At 45.6% G+C, this 14,627-nt stretch overlaps 1 protein-coding gene across 7 annotated transcripts in view; it reads right to left on the reverse strand.

Moving 5' to 3' along the window:
• TANC1 (tetratricopeptide repeat, ankyrin repeat and coiled-coil containing 1) overlaps positions 1 to 14,627 on the reverse strand; it is a 257,848-nt gene that overhangs the window by 190,518 nt on the left and 52,703 nt on the right. For 4 of the 7 annotated variants that reach the window (XM_066279514.1, XM_066279513.1, XM_066279507.1 and 1 more), the window contains 2 exons: positions 5,645 to 5,797; positions 2,819 to 2,934 (listed from right to left, as the gene is read on the reverse strand). The exons of 1 other annotated variant lie outside the window; for it this stretch is intronic. The gene's annotated coding sequence lies outside the window, so the exon portion shown is untranslated. Of the gene's footprint in view, positions 1 to 2,738; positions 2,935 to 5,644; positions 5,798 to 14,627 lie in introns of all 7 variants that reach the window. 2 more of the 7 variants (XM_066279508.1, XM_066279511.1) reach the window with 2 other exon arrangements.

Consider the following 14,627-nt stretch of genomic DNA (forward strand, 5'->3'; position numbering starts at 1 on the left):
TGTCTATCCCTCTCTCTGACTCTGTCTCTGTAAAAAAATCCAAAAAAAAAAAAAAAACCGGGCTGACTGAGAGAGGGCGAAGGATGAATCACAGTTCTGGCTCCAATAGTGCCAATGACCGCAGTGAGAAAGCAGACAGAAGCATGGGGGTGAGGGGATTTTTTTTTGGAGGGGAGGGCAGGAAGCAAGCAATAATTAGGAAAGAAATTAAGTTCAGTTTGGATATCACAAGTTAGAAGTACATATGAGTCATCCAAGTAGAAATGCCTGAAAGATTATTTGAGATGAGGGTGAACTCTGAGAGAGACATGAGGGCCATTAACGTGTGGGAGGTAGCCAAAGTCACGGAAGCACCGAGGTCCCTCCCCGAAAGAAGCCGAGCAGACTAAGAAAACCACCAAGGATGAAAAGCCCTGCAAGCAGGAACATTTAAGGGAAGACACAGCAGGATCTACGAAGAAATGAAAGAAGGGAAAGAAAAGAAGAATGGTGCAGAGGAACCCAGAGAAAAAAGTTGCAAATGAGGCGAGCTACAAAAAGTTACGTCAAGAACCCTATCAGGGCCATCTGCAACCTTAACAAGAGCAGTGCCCGTGACGCGGAGGCAATGGAAACCAGATGACGGGTCTCCTGTAAGGTCTTTCCTGAACAGCAAAACTCTTTGATTTTAAAATAGAAACTCCCCGTTTTCCATTAAACCCATCATATTATTAAAACCTCACATAACAACGGGTTGCAAGATTTTCTTTCATAGAAAGGGAATTTGCAAAAGAGACATAGTTCAAAAACCATTTAAAATGATCTTTCCTACTAAGCTCCTATTTGCTTCTTAAAGTTGGTCCCAGAGAAGGAGAAAAGAAAAGTAGGTAATTCTCTGCCACTCAAAAACTGAAGGAGAAAAAAAAAAAGTGCAATTTACTAAATAAAGTTCCTGTCCAATAAAGCTATAAGGGCAATACACTTAAATTGCTATTTCAATGTTACTTTCAGAAACGTGTTACCACAGGTCTAGAGAGGCTTTGGTTTAATATGCAAACCTATGCATACTTGGGTAAAATTCCATGTAAGCAGATTCCCACCTGGATTTCTAAATAAGCCTAAACTCTTGTTAAATATAGCAAATTGTTCCTCAGTGTCATTTTCTTCATCGCATGTATACTTCCAACCAAGTGTTGTCGCAGGCACAATTGTAAGTTAAAGTTATAAAATGGTTGTACAATGCAAATTATGGCACAACAAGGGAATGTTGGGGTTGGCAGTATAAACTGGTTAAACTAGTTAGGAGCGTTAAAACAATTCCCCCCAAACATCTGCTCAGGCTAAGAAAGAGGTTTTTGTTTTTCATTCTACTCCACATACAAATTTCAGGTAGTTACATACCATCACCTTTTGAGGAGCTTTACAAAGAAACAAAGATATCAAGCAAAGATTTCCTCCTTCCCCCCCCCAATTCTAATGTGGCACACCTGGCCAAGTCTCAGTGCCTCGTTTTCAAAGCTTCATGGGCGATTCTGATGGGAGTCCTCTGCCAAACTCCTGTTCAGGTTTGGAAAGATCCCCCAAAGTTTTGGGTGGCCATGTGACTACTCCATTCTTCACAGACGAGCAAGGCATGGCGGGAGGGGTGAGTGCAGAATAGGGAAGCCTGCTAGCAAGCCACACCAGACAGGTGGCAGACTGTACCTGCATATCACACGGGCATTTCAAGAACTCGGAGGTTTGACCTTGACCTCCATCTCCTAGGGAGGAACATTTCCAACACGCACAGAGAAAGGACCCACAGAGAAAGGACCCAGTACAGAGTTTTCAGCGCCCTCCTTCGCCCGCAGTCAACCATTCCATGCAGGACCTCCTGCGGATTCCTGCTCTACTGCCTCAACTGTGAACAGCTGAGCATAAACCACATCAGTCCTCCAAACTGTGCTCACTTAAGCTGGGCCAGAAGATTGCTCTCAGCCATTCTCTCTGTCTTCTTAAAGAAAGAAGGAAATATTTGAGTCCTACTACGTGCTACACACTTGTAGATAGGGGATGCAAATAAAAGACAAATGAAATAAAAACGCATCTGGAACCTCCAGCCTGATTAAATGCTTTGAAGTAGGTATTTCTGTCCCCCAGTTTACACACAGGACTACAGTACAGGAAAACCACAGCACAGGGAAGCTGAGCGACTTCCCTGCAGTTCCTAAAGCCACACCAACAAACTCCTCCTCGAAACCTGGGGGAGGGGAACAGCACACTCTGCAAAACAGGTGGGAGACGAACCGAAGCCCGTTGTTCCTGGCATGACCCTAAAGAGCCAACGTAGGAAGAGCAGTGCAGTCAGGCAGGGTGTAAACGTCCCCTTGTTTGTCGCCTGGTGGCTAAATGGGATTTATAATTAACCTTCACAAAGTGCCTCATGGGGAATGGGTAAGAGGAGAATGACAATGATAAAAAATAGCCAGTCTGACATTATTAAAAATCTGAAAAGCCTTCATCTTGGTGCATCTATGTATGTAAACTGTAAGCCAAGATACTAAGCCATTCACTAAACATACATTAAATGTTTTTAGTGAGAAAGTACTGTGCAAGACACTATAAAAAGACCAAAAAACCCTGAAGCAGGCACACATAAGTAAAATTAGAAAAGTTTTGAAAGAATGTAGAGAAGCATCCATGTTATTAAGAGTGCTTTAACACAGATACTGATTTTTTAAAATTATCCTTGAATTTGTATGAATAAAAACCCAAATTACCTTCAAAGCCCTTGAAATGTTCAGAAAACAGCCTATCTGTCGGAGCACAGTTCCTCTCGGACCCCAGAGGGCTCACTCACCTCACCTCACCCCGGGCTCCACTTGATCGCAACAGAGAGGAGCTGTCTCGCTCGGGGGCACGGGCACCGGCCAAGTTCCTCCGGACAAGCTGACTACAGAAAACTGGAGAAAAAAACTGGAAAAAAAGAAAACCTGTCAGCACACTCACCGTGTGAAACACGCAGCACAGAGTTTATAAAACCAGTTACAACCCTTGTTAAAAATCCCAACGAAGCCACAATGGAGGGGAAAGAGACATCAACATACACATACTTTTAACCGAAGGAAAAGCAAGATGACCGGTCGGCAGCCCCAAGAGGACTTTCCGATACCCTCTGTTCACGGTGACCAGGCACATTTACTGAAAGCCCCTTGTCTTGAGCAAGATCCTGAAGTGTCCCATTCACCTCCTCCACCATCTCAGGTTTTCTCATTAAGTAATGCTAATGGATGGGTTTAAAGCCCGATGCACAGTGATATGTTTTAAAGGTTTAAGATAAGAAGCCAAGAGCCTCTCTAAAACACTTAGGGTTCTGATGCTCTCCAGAATACCTCCTTCCTGTATTTTCTGCCTCTCTCCTCAGTCCCAGCTCTCTGCACAATTCACCATTTCCAAACACACCACCCCACTTTGCTCCTTTGCGCTCCCTGTCCTCTCATCCTGAAACACCTGTCTCCCACTCTGGAAATGAGTCATCCCCCATACACAGCTCAGCTATCACTTGCATGCCTCCCCACCCTTTCTTCCCCTGCCATCTCACCAGTCCTTCCTCTGCACTCAGAACACCTTGCTGGTACCTGTGCTCTAACATTTGCTTCCTTCTGCCTTGACCCCCCTCCTACCATTTTCTCAAGGGCTGGTCTCACCTGCCATCCCCTACTACACCTCTCTTTTGCTCTGATCACAGGCAGAGGCAGATGCTCAATTGTATGTATTCTTTTTATCTTCTTTTCCAAGTTGAGAGGAGGGGAGATAGAGAGACAGACTCCCACCTGTGCCCTGACCTTGGATCCACCCAGCAACCCCTGTCTGGGGCCAATGCTCTGTCCATCTGGGGCCATGCTCGCAACCAAGCTATTTTTAGCACCAGAGGCAGGGGTTACATGGAGCCAGCCATCCTCAGTGCCCAGGCCAATGTGCTTGAATCAATCGAGCCATGGCTACTGGAGGAAAAGAGAGAGAAAGAGGGAGAGAAAGATGAGGGAGAAGGAGAGGGGAAGGGGGAGAGGAGAGGGAGGGGAGGAGGAGGGGGAGAAGAGAGAGAGGGGAGGGGAGGGAAGAGAAGGGGAAGGAAGGGGAGGGGTGGAGAAGCAGATGGTCGCCTCTCTCGTGTGTCCTGATCAGGAATCAAACCCAGGACATATGCCAGGCCAATGCTCTACCACTGAGCCAACCGGCCAGGGTCTCAAGTATGTGTATTAACTAAAGGATTCCAACAAGAGGTTTCCCATGACTGACACATAGTCTTTCCTTGGAAATATTACTTTACTGTTGCACTAATCCTGCAAAAATGTCTTTTTTCAAGAGAGCTATTCACACTCAAACACACAGACAACCTGGCTCTCACCCCTCACAGCAACGCTGAGGGCTTCATTGCCCAAAAGGACAAAATTGTGGTTAGTCACATTTGGACCAACCAAACCACCTCGGCAGGGGGCAGGGTACCTGAGTACTAATAGGTTTGTGCACGAAAAGGCTGGGTGGAGGCCTTTTCTCCCTGTTAAGTCTATTTAATGAGGAGCTCTAGATGACACGCCCCCTTGCCCACCAGGATTTCAAAGATGAGGACAGACCACAGGTACTTTTCTCTGGGAGGAAGCCAGGGACACGGGGGACAGGTTGGGTCTCCCCTCCAGGAGAGACAGTGGAGCGCTCTTCATGCAGAACACGGAGGAGAAACCTCCACCGACCAGGTGGCTGCCCTGTGTCAGATGTGTAATGCGTCCTCCCAAGGCCTCACCTCACATTCAGCGACAGCCCACAAATGCTGCCAAGGCTTCTGAGCACCCAGGTTCTTTCCGCACCAGCCTGCAAGCCTCACTGGGTAGTATGCAAGCATTCACTGCAGGACAGCACCACCTGGTGAATAACAGCTCAAATATCTGAGGCGTCCTCCCATTATTCGCTTATAAAAAGGATCACCTGCCACTTTACAGAGGGCTCTGACAGCCAGGGAGGGAATCCATCTCCCAGCTGCTGCCAGCACTCCAGCCAAGCTCCTCTCACAAAGCACACCTCAGCAAAAAGGCAGGCTTCTCATGTGTCCCCGCCACCAAGGACAGACCAGTATGAAAGGGTATCCATCACACTCGCAACACACCCGCTGCCAGAGAGACCCTCTGCCCAGAGGGCCCACGGCTGTGTGTGCCCTTCAAATGAGGTCTGTCACGGGCTGTGCTCACAGCTCCTTCCTCCCCGGTCTCCTCTCCACCTAGAGCAGCCCCTTTGTTAACACCACTCTGTGAAGGGCAAGGGGGTAGGTCCTCTCTGAGTTTAAGACCACAAAGGCACCACTATAAATTACAGAGTTGCCGAGGTCGCATGGGAGGCAGCTTCCTGTGCGAAGGGCTGTCCCTACAGCCTGTCTTTGTGGTGATGAGATCACAGAGTTTAGATTCTGTATTTGGTCCTACATGGGTTTTAAGGGCCATATTCAGTAATTACAGAAAGAAAAAAGGGAGGTCAAAACAAGACCAGAGGAACTCTGAGTGGTGTTTGAGAAGTAACTTATAACTGCAGTAAGATCACTGGCTGACCAGACCCAGGGGAGAAACTAGTGCCTTGAGTTGTCATTTGTTTGTCCTTCAGAATCTATTTTAAATTAGGAAGAAAACATGCAACTCACAGCCAATGAAAAACTTCTCTACTATTTTCACCTGAGGGTTTCAGGTCTGTTGGTTCTCCCTCCCAACTGAACGTCAAGCTTCTTCAAGGCAAGGGCCCCATTGGCCCTCCGTATTCTCCACAGGGCTCAGGACATCCTAGGTTTCAGGAACAGCTGTTAACAGACAAGCCAAGCCCCTGTCTCAGTCGCAGCTTGCTTTCATTCCCCTTCTTCTCATTTTCCCCAAGAAAACTTTCATTCTCTCCTTTCCATACAGAATAGGCTAGGGTGGGCGAGATCTCTGTACCAGTGGAGAAAAAAGGGGGAGACACGTCATAAGCTAGCAACCTAAACTACCCGGCAAACAGCTAGGAACCAAGATCTAGGCTTTCCAGCTGCCAAAGCTGGCGACAAATCCATGCACAATTCAGCAGAGAACTTCCCAATCTCTTCCAAGCTCGATCCAACACCTCTTTCCCTGACTCTCCCCAAGAACTATTTTAACCTCCTTTAGATACAATTCTAGCAGGAGGGAAACACTTGGTTTCCCAGGTCACTGTAAATTAGGAGGGTGGAGAGTGACTGTTAGATCAAGACACAATGACAGCCCTGAGAAGCTATGGCTGACAGGGGACAATATATAAATCTCAAACCCTAGATTACAGGCTGTTAAGAGTTTAAATAGCCTTTCAATCCCCAAAAGTGTCCAAGGACACCTAAACAAAGCATTCTGAAATAGTATAGTTAGAGGCTCTGAGACTGCCCCAGGCACAAAGAAGAGGCTACTTCACTCTCCGTGGGCGTCCAGCCAATATATCCTGGGGAGAAGATGCCCACAAGGCCAACTTCAACCCCTAAGACCCGAGCGGTCTCAGAGAAAAGAAGGGAAGGGGAGGGGAGGGGAGGGGAGGGCAGAGCAGGGAAGGGAAGGGAAGGGAAGAGAAGGGAACAACAACAAAAAAAAGGGCACTGTATCCAACTGCAATGCACTATCTCTACATGGTCTCAAATACCCCTGAACACAGGGACAGCCTTGCAACACTGCCTTTCTGATCCGGAACCATCCACCTAGCTGCTCCCAACCTCATCACACACTCCTCACTTCTCATCCACCTTTTTGTGGGAATTCAGATTTGTGTAGCTACTGTGGAAAGTAGTATAGGATTACCTCAAAAAATTGAAAATACATAGAACTCCCTTATGACCCAGCAATTCCACTTCTGGGAATATATCCAAAGAAAACCGAAACACTGATTCAAAAGAATATATGCACCCCAATGTTCACTGCAGTATTATTTACAATAGCCAAGATTTAGAAGCAACCCAGTGTCCATCAATAGATGAATAGATTAAAAATCTGCAGTACATTTACACAATGGACTACTACTCGGCTGAAAAAAAGAAGGAAATCTTACCCTTTACAACAGCATGGATGGACCTAGGGAGTACTATGCTGAGTCAGATAAGCCAGTCAGAGAAAAACAAGTACCATATAATTTCACTTATATGTGGAATCTAGTGAACAGTAAGGTAACAAACAAAACAGAAACAGACTAACAGACACAGAGAACAGACTGACAGCTGTCAGTGGGAGGGGGGAGGAAGACTGGGTGAAAAAGGTGAGAGGATTAAGGAAAAATAAAGCACACAAAACTCATAAACAGACAACAGTACGGTGATGACCAGAGGGGAAGGGGGGATGGGGAGGGTCAGGAGAGGGTAACGGGGATAGATGGTGATGGAAGGGGACCTCACTTGGGGCGGTGGACACAATACAATATACAGATAACGTATTATTGCAGCATTGTACCCCTAAAACCTATGCAATTTTATTAACTAATGTCACCCCAATAAGATGAATGTTAGGTTCTGTGATCAATGGGGCAAGCTTCAGTTTATCTTGGAATCTAATCTGCATGGGTCATAGAGCCAAGGAATCAATTGTGTGTGCCTATCTGAGCAACAAACCCCAGACAGCTTCAACCATTCACCTATTCAGAAATGATATTGGGTAACTTCATATGTACATCTTGATAAGTGATAGCATTCAAAAATACTGATTTCTTTGGATTTAGTAAAGACAGTACTTTAATAAATTTAACTCGTAGTTCTATAATACAAGGTTATGATTTATACTTGGAATTTTTAAATCTAAACTGAATTAAAAACTAAATCTAGCCTGACCAGGTCGTGGCGCAGTGGATAGAGCATCGGACTGGGATGCAGAGGACCCAGGTTCAAGACCCCCGAGGTCACCGGCTTGAGCGCAGGCTCATATGGTTTGAGCAAAATTCCACCAGCTTGAGCCCAAGGTCGCTGGCTCCAGCAAGGGGTTACTCGGTCTGCTGAAGGCCCGCGGTCAAGGCACATATGAGAAAGCAATCAATGAACAACTAAGGTGTTGCAACGCACAATGAAAAACTAATAATTGATGCTTCTCATCTCTCCGTTCCTGTCTGTCCCTGTCTATCCCTCTCTCTGACTCACTCTCTGTCTCTGTAAAAAAAAACAAAAAAACAAAACAACAACTAAATCTATTTCCAGATTCCCAAAAGTAATTCTCAGTCTTGGTTTAAGCTCATTGTTGAATATGCCACTTATACTTTTAAGATCTGTTCATTTACAAACAGGGCACAATGACCCACCAGCGTATTGAAAACTCCTCCTGTTAGGCCTAGGCTGTCAGGACTGCCTGACCTGCTGTTTTCAGCCTCTGTAGCCCTTCCTTCTCCACAGCTGAAGCCTCTTGACCCTGGCCCCCCACCATCCCCTCACTGGCTCAATGCAGTGGGAATTTCTAGAACAGAGATTTAAACAGCTCGGGTGAAGTAGTTCTTGTTGCTTAACAGGCCCTGGCCTTGTGTCTAATAATTTGATTTCTTTCTCCTGCATTCCACAGGCCTAACTCACTCTCTAACTCAGTTATGATAATTGCGCCTGAGTCCCTTTCTTGATATCCTGAAAGTCCCCGAGGGCTGAGGTGCTTGCTCCCTTGTCTTGGCAATCCTCCAGAGGACTGGAGCCCTACCCTGATCTCACATGGCCACAGCAGAGTCAGGCCACTCTGATGCCCTGGACTACCTCTGACCCCCATCTGCCAGTCCACTAGCACTGAAGAATCCTGCTCTTTCCTCCTGGCACACTGGACTTCCTCCTTGCTGCCCCTACCACATGTCCCCCACTCCAGGGCGGGGAGTTCCAGGCCCACATGGGCCTCACTAGGAAATGACTCAGCTCACAAGACGAGGGTCCCTTGGCCAGAACACAAATAAGTCACAAGATCTGGATCCTACCCTACTGAAAATTAAAACTCCAACAATAAAACATCAACAAAGCAAGAGAAAATAGTGTATATCTTCTCCCTGAACCCAACGCCCCCATGCTGACAGGGCACACTGCAGCCACAGCAGCCTCGTCCAGTGGTCCTGAGGGGAAACCTGAGGGGCAGCAGAGAGACAGCTACAACTGCGTCCTCCCTGGGTGAAGGCGAGTCCCGGGGCTTCTGACCACCACTGCAGTGCCGACGCCTGTGGCCACTGAAACATGAAAATAACCAGATAAATCCTTCTCTCCTAAGAAATCAACTCATTTTCTAAAACCCCATTAACAAAGCTAGATTTATATGTACATTTTTATCAATATCCTTTTAAAAATATTCAGACATTAAAAACTAGCTGGCTAAACTGTCTGCCACTTCAAAATAACAGAAACACAGCAACCTTCATTTTCTGGTCAAAGCTTATTTTTGCAATACCCATCATTTTCTACAGAATTCTAGCATTTTCTGCTTTCTACCACTATTTTGTAGAAAGACTTTCCTCCCATGGCTTTCTATTTTTGCTTTTTGATCTTGTTAACAACCCTGAAAATTCCAACCTTGCCATTTTGTTCAGTCCTGGGAAGGAATAACACTAGTCATTTAAAAACCAAAAGTAGTGTCAACACTTCCTCTATGACAGAGCTGCTCTGAGTGACCAGTGAGTACAGGTTTGCTTTTCTTTTTCTTTCTTTCTTTTTTTTTTTTTTTTTTTTTTTTTTGGAAAATGATGAGTGCTCTTTAAAATCATTCCCTTGGGGGCAGAGGGTAATGGACGATATGGTGTACAGAGATGTGTTGTGGAACTGGGCACCTGAAACCTGTGTAATAATGATAACTAGTGTCACCCTAGTCAATTCAATTTTTAAAAAATTCAAAAAGATAATTCTCAAAGTTATTGAACACATGGTCAAAAACAGTCAAGCATCAGTAAAGCAGAAAGTCCCACCTACCTATGCTAAAGCACAGCAAATATACATGAACGAGAGGGGCTGCCCAATGACTCTGGACAGGAGACCCACTCTGCATGCCTGCATTATACAGACATGAGTTCTGTATTACAAACCTAAAGAAAAGAAAAATGTTAGGAATGTGATTCAGCAGTCCCACTTCTGGGTATTTATCCAAAAGATGCCTGACCAGGCAGTGGCACAGTGGATGGAGCGTTGAACTAGGATGTTAAGGACCCAGGTTCGAAACCCCGAGGGCTCATCTGGCTTGAGTGCAGGCTCACCAGCTTGAGCGCAGGGTCGCTGGCTTGAGCGTGGGATCGTAGACATGACCCCATGGTCACTGACTTGAGCCCAAGTGCTGGCTTGAGTAAGGGGTCACTTGCTCTGCTGTAGCCCCCCAGTCAAAGCACATACGAGAAAGCAATCAATTGAACAACTAAGATGATACAATGAAGAATTGATGCTTCTCATCTCTCTTCCTTCCAGGTGTCTATCTCTCCCCCCCCTCTCTCTTCATCTCTCTTGCTAAAACAAACAAAAAAAACAACAAATTGAAATCAGAACCCCAAAGAGATATTAGTACTGTACTCCCGTGTTCACTGTCGCACTATTCAGTCGCCAAGATGTAAAAGCAACCTAAATGTCCACTGAGAGATGAATGGATAAAGAATATTAGTATAGACATATGTGGGGAAAACAGCTGTGTTAGGCTTGCTCGCTTGTACTTAGCCTGATCAGTGCGTGAGCCCGTGGCCGCACCACATATGTATAGTCTATGTAAGGCTACCAGGTGCTTGCCTTCAGGGCGAATAGCGATTGCCTGCCCGCCAGCGTGAGGGCCATTTTGCTGTTCGTTTGCCTGAGAAGCAGTTTCTCCTTCCTGTGTACTCGTCCACCATTGCGAGAATCTATTAAACAGGAATGGCCCAATGCTTTCTGGTTCCAGTTTCTCTACCTTCTGCCCAAATTCAATGTGAACCTGCCTGGCCTTGGCCACCAGCATTACAACATACAATGGAATATTATTTAGCTTTAAAAGGAGGAAATCCTGTCACATGCTACAACATAGATGGATCTTGAGGGCATTATGCTAGTGAAACAAGCCAGTCACAGGTCAAATGCTAGATGATTCTAACTCAGATGAGGCATCTAAGGTAGTCAGACTCCTGGGAGCAGAAAGAATGGGCTGAGGGGAGGGGGAAATGGAGAAATGAAGAAATGTTCATCGGCTATAAAGTGATGCTAATGCAAAAGTTCTAGAGATCTGCTATACAACACTCTGCTTACAGTTAGCAATACTGTACTATTAAATATGGGTTAAAAGGGTAGCTCTCATGTCATTTGTTCCATGTACCACAATTTTTTTTAAGGCTAAAACAGGGTCAGGATTTCAGATTATGCTGACTTCAAAGCTCCCATCCCTTCTACCGCTTCATACTGCCCATGTGCAAGAGAAATGTAAACAATACAGGTTAGCATATAACAAAGGGCTAGAGGGCAGGGTGGGAGGAACGCAGAGGGGACAGGAACCCAAGAAGGCTCAAGTCATTAAGGAAGCACCAAAAGGAAGGCCACCTAGACCAGCCCCTGAAGGACCAAGCTGGGCCTACTGAGACTGCAACAAGCCTGCACCTGAGCACAGACAGGCCAAGACGGCATGCTGGGAGACAGCTTCCAAAGGCTGCAGGGGTAGTAGCATGTAGAATGAACTCCACACTGCCAACTCAGGAACCAAACGCTGACAGCTAAGAACTTTGGAGCTAAACCCAAGGACGGTCAGAGGACCCTAAGCCGTTTATAACCTAGCCTTCAAAGTTTGAGTGTTTTACAAATCCCAAGAAAGGCCTTGCTATAGAATACATAAGTAATATAAAAAGTTATAAGACACAGCCCTCCATCACGGCCAGTCTGATTTAAAATGATCAGAAATAAGACTAGAAAAGGCTCTTTTTTGTGTGGGTTTTGTTTTGTTTTTGTGGCAGAGACAGAGTCAGAGAGAGGGACAGACAGATGGGAAGGGAGAGAGATGAGAAATGTCAATTCTTCATTGCGGCTCCTTAGTTGTTCATCGATTGATTTCTCATATGTGCCTTGACTGGGGGGCTATAGCAGACTGAGTAATCCCTTGCTCGAGCCAGCCACCTTGGGCTCAAGCTGGTGACCCCAGACACATACTAAGGAGAAAGGTGCATATAAAACAGATGAACTATTTTGGACAGAGGACGTTTCTGCTTAATTCCCAAACCGCAACTGTGTTCTGGATACAAGATTGCCAGGCCACCCATACTGTGCCCGTGCATCATCTGCCAGGCCACCCATACTGTGCCCGTGCATCCACTCAGGAAGGAGTGGTTACCACCTCCTTCCTGAGTAACCACTAAGAGCACCCACTGAGAAAGAGTGGCCTTTGGGCCACACCCCTGACAAGCAGTGTCAGCCCAACAGAGTCACATCACTTCCCCTCCATTAGCCTTAAGTCTTCAATCATCAAAGCAGAAACACCTCCAAAGGCTGTTGTCAACAAATAAAGCAATGTCTATCCAGAGTTTTCAAACGTAGTTTTAAGTAGCAGAATTATTTTTTTTTTCTACAATTTCAAAATGATGAAAAAAATATTGATTTCTCTATTAATTTCTCTAGGGAAAATTTTGACTTGTCTTCAGTATTTAATTTTTAAACTGGAGTTGACAAGTCTCCTCTCCAGTCCTCCAAACGTTGACTTATGGCCTGTAGCACACATTCTAGCCTTTAATTATACCCCACTCTGTATTGTTTATCCTTCTCTCACATGTGGAACACATGGCAGAGTAGAAAAGTCAGAAACTCTGAAGTCACAATAATCTGGATTCTTGTACTGGCTTGTCAATATATTTTTTTTTGTGTGTATTTTTCTGAAGTTGGAAACGGGGAGGCAGTCAGACAGACTCCCGCATGTGCCCGACCGGGATCCACCCGGCATGCCCACTAGGGGGTGATGCTCTGCCCATCTGGGGCATTGCTCTATTGCAACCAGGGCCATTCTAGCACCTGAGGCAGAGGCCATAGAGCCATCCCCAGCGCCCGGGCCAACTTTGCTCCAATGGAGCCTCGCTGAGGGAAGGGAAGAGAGAGAGACAGAGAGGAAGGAGAGGGGGAGGGGTAGAGAAGCAGATGAGCACTTCTCCTGTGTGCCCTGGCCAGGAATTGAACCCGGGACTCCTGCACGCCAGGCCGACGCTCTACCACTGAGCCAACCAGCCAGGGCTCAATATTTTTCATATACTTTTTTTTTTTAATTGAGTGGAGGAGAGATAGAGAGACAGACTCCCGCATGCTGGGATACACCTGGCAACCCCTATCTGGGGCTGATGCTCGAATAAACTAAGCTATCTTCAGCACCTGAGGCCTATGCTTGGACCTACTAATCTATTGGCTGCAAGAGGGGAGGAGACAAAGAGAGGGAGGGGAAGAGAAGCAGATGGTTGCTTCTCATGTGTGCCCTGACTGGGTATTGAACAAGGGACATCCACACGCTGGGCTGATGCTCTATCCACTGAGCAAACCAGCCGGAGCTATAGACTTCTTTTTAACCTTAGAGCATTTTTTTTTGTGTGTGTGAGACATTTAATTTGAAAAATAATCTTAAGTTCAGTGATTCCTTCAGTTTTAATCTCAACTGTATTCTGTTCAATTTAAACAAAATAAATTATTTTATTTTAAATATCTACAACAAATTTCTGAGTGGTAAAATTACTTTTCTGTATACTTTTTACAAAATTTTATACCCAAAGCATAGATTACTTTTGTCATTGGGAAAATAACTTTTAAAAAGAAAAGCCTTGCCCTGGCCAGTTGGTTCAGTGGTAGAGTATCAACTCAGCATGTGGAAATCCTGGGTTCAATTTCCAGTCAGGGCATAAAGGAAAAGTGACCATCTGCTTCTCCCCCCTTCCCCTTCTCGCCCTCTCTTTTCCTCTCCCGCTACCATGGTTCAATTGATTTGAGTGTGTTGACTCCAGGCACTGAGGATGGGTCCCTGGCACCTCTACCTCAGGTGCTAAAAATAGCTTGGTTGCAAGCACTAGCTCCAGATGGGGGTTGATGGGTGGATCCTGAGGGGGTCTGTCTCTCTTATCTCCCCTCCTCTCACTTAAATAAAATAAAATAATATAAAATAAAATAAAAGCCTTAATAATTTTTGATTGAATGAGAAAAAGGTCCAAACCCTGCCCTCCAGCTTTAAGCATGGATTTGAACCACTCACAACTACTAAAGTGTGGGCAAAGGGCCAAATACAAGATGAATGTGATGACTACTATATCACTCAATATGTAAATTACCTGTTTTTATTTATTTATTGTTTGTTTATTTATTTATTTTTACAGAGGCAGAGATAGACAGGGACAGACAGACAGGAACGGAGAGAGATGAGAAGCATCAATCATTAGTTTTTTGTTGCAACTCCTTAGTTGTTCATTGATTGTTTTCTCATATGTGCCTTGACCACGGGCCTTCAGCAGACCGAGTAACCCCTTGCTTGAGCCAGCGACCGTGGGTCCAAGCTGGTGAGCTTTTTGCTCAAGCCAGATGAGCCCGTGCTCAAGCTGGCGACCTCGGGGTCTCGAACCTGGGTCCTTCCGCATCCCAGTCCGACGCTCTATCCACTGCGCCACCACCTGGTCAGGCTAAATTACCTGTTTTAAGTTAAACATTTCCCTAACATTCTCATTTATAGTACTATCTGTAAGATGATCAG

This window comes from Saccopteryx bilineata, chromosome 5, assembly GCF_036850765.1.
Source record: "Saccopteryx bilineata isolate mSacBil1 chromosome 5, mSacBil1_pri_phased_curated, whole genome shotgun sequence".
Classification (NCBI taxonomy): domain Eukaryota; kingdom Metazoa; phylum Chordata; class Mammalia; order Chiroptera; family Emballonuridae; genus Saccopteryx; species Saccopteryx bilineata.